The sequence below is a fragment of the Hevea brasiliensis genome, unplaced genomic scaffold (assembly GCF_030052815.1).
Source record: "Hevea brasiliensis isolate MT/VB/25A 57/8 unplaced genomic scaffold, ASM3005281v1 Scaf204, whole genome shotgun sequence".
Lineage (NCBI taxonomy): Eukaryota > Viridiplantae > Streptophyta > Magnoliopsida > Malpighiales > Euphorbiaceae > Hevea > Hevea brasiliensis.
In genome coordinates, this window is record NW_026614701.1 from 4195 (window position 1) to 11146 (window position 6952).

The 6952-nt window shown below is 23.8% G+C and overlaps 1 pseudogene; it reads right to left on the minus strand.

The window, feature by feature from the left end:
• Positions 1-2307: 2307 nt before the first annotated feature.
• On the minus strand, positions 2308-2860 carry LOC131176643 (ethylene-responsive transcription factor ERF020-like; annotated as a pseudogene).
• Between the last annotated feature and the right edge of the window lie 4092 nt (positions 2861-6952).

The window sequence follows — 6952 nt, forward strand, 5'->3', positions numbered from 1 at the left end:
ATTAGATCAGTAGTATGCAATCAAAAATAATTCACCAACAAAAATAGATAATAACTCTATTATAAAAAAAATTACAATAAAATTATATATTTAAGATTTATTAATAATAATAGATTTGAAGATTCATTCACTAAGATCTATCAACAATGATAGATTTTATGAGATATATCTGAAATTCATTTCAAAATAAATATAGATTATATATTTGAAGTTATTAAAAAAATAATATATATATATATGGCTTAAGTTTGATTATTGGAGATATATGACCTAATTATTATTAATTAATGAAATTAAAACGGGTTGAAACTGTCAAAGGCTTCAAATTGGAAACTGTATGGTCTTTGTTTATTTGATAATATTAGGTGACAATTTTAGACGCCACATTGGATTTATTTGTTCATCCATTTATAATACATTAATAATTATGTTATCTTATGAATTGACCCATTAATCAGATTTGATGTGTTTTACTACTATATTATTTATGTCACGTATTGATTCATGATTTATTAACCCATTAATCTACTAAATTCACTTTATGAGTTTACTTATAAATTATATTATTAGAAAATAATAAGTTAATAAATATATTATAATTTATTTTTATTTTTTATTAAAATCTGTTTAACTTATGAATTTATGTAATAAATTAAAAAAATTATATTTATTTTACAAGAATTTTTTTAATTTTTGTAAATATTAATTAATTAAATATAAAAATATAACTTATTTATTTAGTATTACATTACATATTTTTATATATTATTTAAAGTAATGTATAAATTTTATATAATATAATAATTTATGAAGATAAGCATTGAATCATGTCAAATAAATTATATAGAATCATATAAAATCATATTAAATAAATTGAGTAGTATCAAATTATTTTAAATAAATTAATTTATATTAAATTATTTTAAATAAATTACATCATATTCAAATAATAGGGACAAAATCATATGCTGCAGTACAGATTAATATGTGAAATGACAAAATCACATCATGAATATTAAATTCCCGATTTCACGCGGTAAAATGAGTCCGCTCAGTTGCCTGCAGTTACAAGTTAGAACTTGTCCGGTCAATTTATCATTTTACTCTCTATTGGATAAGCTTCTTTTATTTATCTTTAAATTGACCATTCTCAATTTAATTAGCCAACTTTGAAATATAGTAATAATTAGGTGTAATAATTAGGTTTATATTATTTTTACACCATTTATGTATATTGAAATTAAATAAATGTTTTTAAAAATTAACAATATATATATTTAACATATTTAAAATTAGTGTTTCAAAATATTTTTAAGTGAAAATAATCCTAATTGATATAAAAGAGAATTCTTATTTTATTAATTAAATTATTATATTTAATTCATTTTACATGCTTTCTTTAGAATAAATCATCTATAAGAAAATAATTCAATTGAATTTTTATATAATCGTATTTGATTTTTATTTTTTAAATTAAAAAATTAAAAATTTTCATTTAAAGATAAAAATTTAAAAAATTGCTGGATAATTTGCTTTTATCAACAATTTTTTTATATACAAATTTTCTTTTATTTATCTTTAAATTGACCATCCTCAATTTAATTAGCCAAACTTTGATATATAGTAATAATTAGGTTTATATTATTTTACATCAATTTATGTATATTCAAATTAAATAAATGTTTTTTAAAAATTAAAAATATATATTTAACATATTTAAAATTATTATTTCAAAATATTTTTAAGTAAAATAATCCCTAATTGATATAAAAGAGAATTTTTATTTTATTAATTAAATTATTGTATTTAATGTATTTTACACACTTTCTTTAAAATAAATCACCTATAAGAAAATAATTTAATTGAATTTTTATATAATATGTTTAATTTTTATTATTTTAAAATAAATTTTTTAAAATTAAAAAAAATTAAAATTTTTCATTCTAAAGATAAAAATTTCAAAAAAATAATTAAATTAAATTTTTATAAAATTTTAATTTTGAAATAAATAAAAAAAATTAATTTTGAACTTATTTACTCTCCATTTTCATAGAAAGTGTACAAGCTTATTTAGTTTTTTTTTTCAAATATTAAAGAAACACTATCCCAATGTCCAACAAAATTTATTAATTACAGTAGCCATTGCTTTTTGGAAGAAAATCCAAAAACAGCCATAAAAAAAATAACACCCGTTTTCTTCATCATCATTTGCGCATACTGAATATATATTATATGCACATCTAATCATAGGCTAAATAACGTAGAGAGAGCAATAGATTGAGTAAAAGCCAAGAAAATGAGCTTAAACTATAAATAATCTTCAACAGAGATGCTTAAACTCTCTCCACTATATTTGTTCTGGGTTCCTTCACAACTCCCACAACTACACACAATGTCTTCCCAATTTATTTGGGTCTCTGATGACCCAAGAACTGCACAACCACCACCACTACTACCTTCGTTTCCCCAGGATTCATTACCTGGTGAACTCGCCCTGTTTTGTCTCATTTGAGCATCAATCGCCATACCAGCATCAGGCTGCTTTCTGTATGGACTTGGGTGACATGTCGGCTCTTACACATGCAGGCAACATTAGAGGAAAGTTTAGACAATGATTTATCGAGGACGACTGCTGTCCCTTTAAACAATAAGCTAAATCATAAGCCACCGCTGCTGCTTCCGGCGTAGAATAAGTACCTAACCAGAGCCGCTCATGCGTACCAGGAACCCTAATTTCCGACACCCATTTCCCCCATTTTCGCCTGCGAACTCCCTTGTATTTGCTCCGATGAGCTTCACCAGTACTGGAACTTTGTTGATGATGTAGGTGAGTTGCACTGGCAGCACTCATGTTTGTGTAAAGGTGTGAAAGATGGAGACTTTTGTGTTGATGAAGAGCATAGAGGAAGAGGAATATATATAGGTTGAGGAGAAGAAAGTCAGAGGACTAAATGAAAGTCAAAATTTTTTAAGGTCAAAGTAAGAAATACTAGCTGATTAATTCCAATATCCAATCAGAGAAGTGGACGGTGGGAGAGTTTGCGAAATGTAAAAAATCTATTTAATACTCTTCTGCACTGGCACAGTATGGTCTCTAATACTTCACCAAGAGCTGGTCTTAAAAGGTGTTGGAGATTTCAAAATCTCAACAAATATATATATATATATATATATATATATATATATATATATATATATATATATATATATACTGACTAGAGTCAGGCCCAAAAATTTAGAAAACTAGTTAATGCTCGTTGATAAGTATTGACACTAAATAGAAATAGTTTAATTGGTTAATATTTTATTTTTAGCCTTTTAATTCATAATATGTTAGTCATTACACTAAAAGGAGTTTAAATTATGTCTTTATTAAAAATTTAAATTTTTAATATAATAACAAACGTTAAATTCTATAATAATATTTTTTAATATCAATAATAATTTTTTTTATATACAAATATAGTCCATATTCATTTTATAACTTATAAAAAACTTCTCTTTAAGATTTATTATTATTTTTCTCAATAATAATTTTTTCAAATATAGAATTTGAGTTCTCTTTTCGAGAGCCTAGGCGACTTTACTACACTCAAAACTTAGAAATAATTTTTAATATTCAAAATGCCCATTGATATTCAATATATATTTTTATATGGATTGTTTACACATAGTAATATTATTATTATTATTATTATTCATAAAATCTTAACTATAATAAAAATAGAAATTAATTAAATAATATATATATATATATATATATATAATTTTCAATAATTTCATATATTGTCCGATTTGATTAAATTTTTAATATGTCTAATAATTTTTCTTTTTAGTAAAAAAATTTTTGGCCATAAAAATCTATAGAAATGCAAATAAAGCCAGATAAACAACAGTGTGATATCATATAGTCAAGTCAGCAACTCCATGTACCAATAAATTATGATGACATGTTTGGGGACAGCTAAGCAAGCGTATTAAATATATGAAATTAATGATATAAATTACACACAAAATATCATATTTTCTAATTTATTTTTTCATAAAGTTAATTTATTGACATAATTATTTGAACTATTGTCAAAAAATAATATCTCAACAATATTTGGTACAATTTTTAAGTTTTAACTTTAACATATTTTAATTATATAATTTTTAAAATATTAAAATAATTTTTTATAGACTTAAAAAAAAAAATAGTTTCATTAAACTCAGATATCCAAATATACGGTTTATCCCATTATTCAGAATTTTATTTTCACATATCACTTTACATATTCTTTTCATATCAATTTTCTCATTGATCAATTTACAAATTTTTCTCATATCAGCTCAAGTTAATTTGAGTGTCAGAGTAAAGATTAATAATTCAAATCAAGTAACATGAAATTAAAAAAAAAAATTATCGACGAGTAAAGAAATAAAGAAAATCAATTGATTTCAGAAATAAAGGAATTCTACAAGTAAAACAATGTAAAATAAAATAAAAAATTCCCACTTGAGGCAGAGAGATCCTCTGGTGCTGAGGACTTCGTTAGCAGCCACCTTTTAGGTTTGAGATTAACCCTTCAAGCCTCTTCTTAGCCGCAAACTTTCTCGTGCATGAAGGGAAAACAAAAAAAAAAAAAATCGTAGTCCGTGGTCTTTCAGTCAGGTGTTTATTTGATTTGATTTTTTTTTATTATTTTTTAAATCCTTGAAATTAATGAGGGAAGTTCTTTAGAATAAGAAATGTTCAAACCCAGATGAGGCTTAATTTTTTTGACTTTATCTGATAATATATTTATTCAATTAATTCCTTGTATTATGGAACTTAATTTAGAAGTATATAATAATTAAATATTTAAATTTAAATTTAAATTTAAATTATAATATAAAATTTTTTCATATTTAATTTAAGTAATATAAAATTTTCTATAACTAACAGTGTCGATTCTTAAGTTATTTATGATGATATATTAATTACCTAATTAAAAAATATATACATTTTCATTGGTTATTAGTTTGGGTAAATAAGTTTTGAGTTATTGAAATATTGAATAGTGTAATTTGAATAGTTAATATTGTGAGTAGAAAAAGAATAATTATTTTTTTTTCTTAATAAGTGCTAAATTAATGGATAAAAAATAAAATTTTATAATTTAACAAGTGTAATGTCAATAAAAATAATTTAAAATCCAGTTATTAAAAGTCATAAAAGAATTTTATGTCTTAAATTAAAAATTAGAGAATTTTATAGTACTTAAATTAAACATTGAAATATTTTTATGTTAAAAAAAAATTATATTATAAATTTAAATTTAAATACTTTATTATTAAATAACCCTAAATTAAATTATTGTCTACGTGATTTACCCATTTACTTCTCAAGAATTTGAACTCAGAACCCTTTCTTTATATTATTAACTACTAGGCTATCCTTTATGAAATCATAATTTGGTGTAACCATATAAAAAAATTATTAATTCTTTATAATAAGTTGATTTAACTATTAGCCCGTTCCCAAGTCATGGCCTGTGATTAATAAATTAATTCTTGGCTGTACTGAACTTTTTCAGCTTTGACAGGCAAACTTTGAAAATGATACCCCAGAAAATTCCCATGTATTATCCAAATATAAAATTTTCAATATTTCTAACTTTGAAGGAAAAATAAATAAATAAAAAATAGAAGGATCTTTCAATATAACTTTGTTTATATTAAAAATAATTATTTTTTTATTAATTATTTTCATACCTAAAAATTAATTAAATTTATTTTTTAAAATTAATTTAATTAATTTTATTTTATTAATTTAATTAATTTATAATCTAAAATAATTAATAATTAAATTAATAATAGTTATTGGATGGTTATCTGAAAGAAGAGAGTTGACAATAGCTTTTAGCGGTTTCAAGCAGTTACAAGAAACAAAGTATTTTCCAAGAGTCTTCCAAGTGTCTGCTAGTAGAACTATAAAAAGTCAGATATACTGCAATGTGAAAATCCCCAACAACATCAAACAACAACAACTCAACTAGACTCTAGCAATCTTTTATCTTTATTTTATCAGTCATTTATTTTTTCAAAATTTTTGTATTTAATTTCAAGCCTTGTACTCTTTTTTCAATTAATCAAAGCATCCCTTTCGATTTCCAATTCACTTGCCCTTTTAATTTTGGAGTGAGATTGACGAAACTAAGTTCAATCTGTAACGCCCCTATTTACATAGCCTGGTATATTTCACTATTCCGGTGACCGATGTCGGTCCGAACAATTAAGGGGATTATAACCATACTTAAGACAACTAGATAAGCCCTGAGCACAAATAATTAATAATTGCCAATTAGTTAAGTATAAATAAGAAAAACAGAACATAAGAAATTAAACGAGCCGAGAGTCACAGCGATGAGTGACCTTCTCGGGAAGGGTTGCGAAGTCAATTTAAACTCAAATTTCGAATCGTAAAATGTAACGCTGCGGTTCTTAGGACCATTACGAACACAGTGGAAAAGAGAAAATCATGAAAAAGAATTGTTAAGTCAGTCAAATAATTAGGTCAGGGAGCCGAAAGAAATATTGAATTATTTGCAAACTGGGTTAAACCGGCGAGGGGCAATTTGGTCAATTGACCCCGAGAGTTGACTCCTGACCTAATTGTCAAATAAAATTTGAGAAAAGAAAATTTTGAAATATATAATTAAATTGAAGAAGTTATGGAAAAACAAAAGGAAAAGAAAACAAATTTAATGAAAGATTATGACATCATCATGGTGACATCATACATGAGGTCATAAATAATTTTCATTTACTTGATAATTTGACTAAGTCAATTAGAAGATAAATATACAAAATAAAGAAATAAAATTCATTTTCCTTCTTCTTTCTTCAAGCCGGCCGAACTTCCCTCTCTCTCTAAACTCCATAGTTTACATCATCGATGAGTTATTCAAGCTTGAATAACTTGAATCTC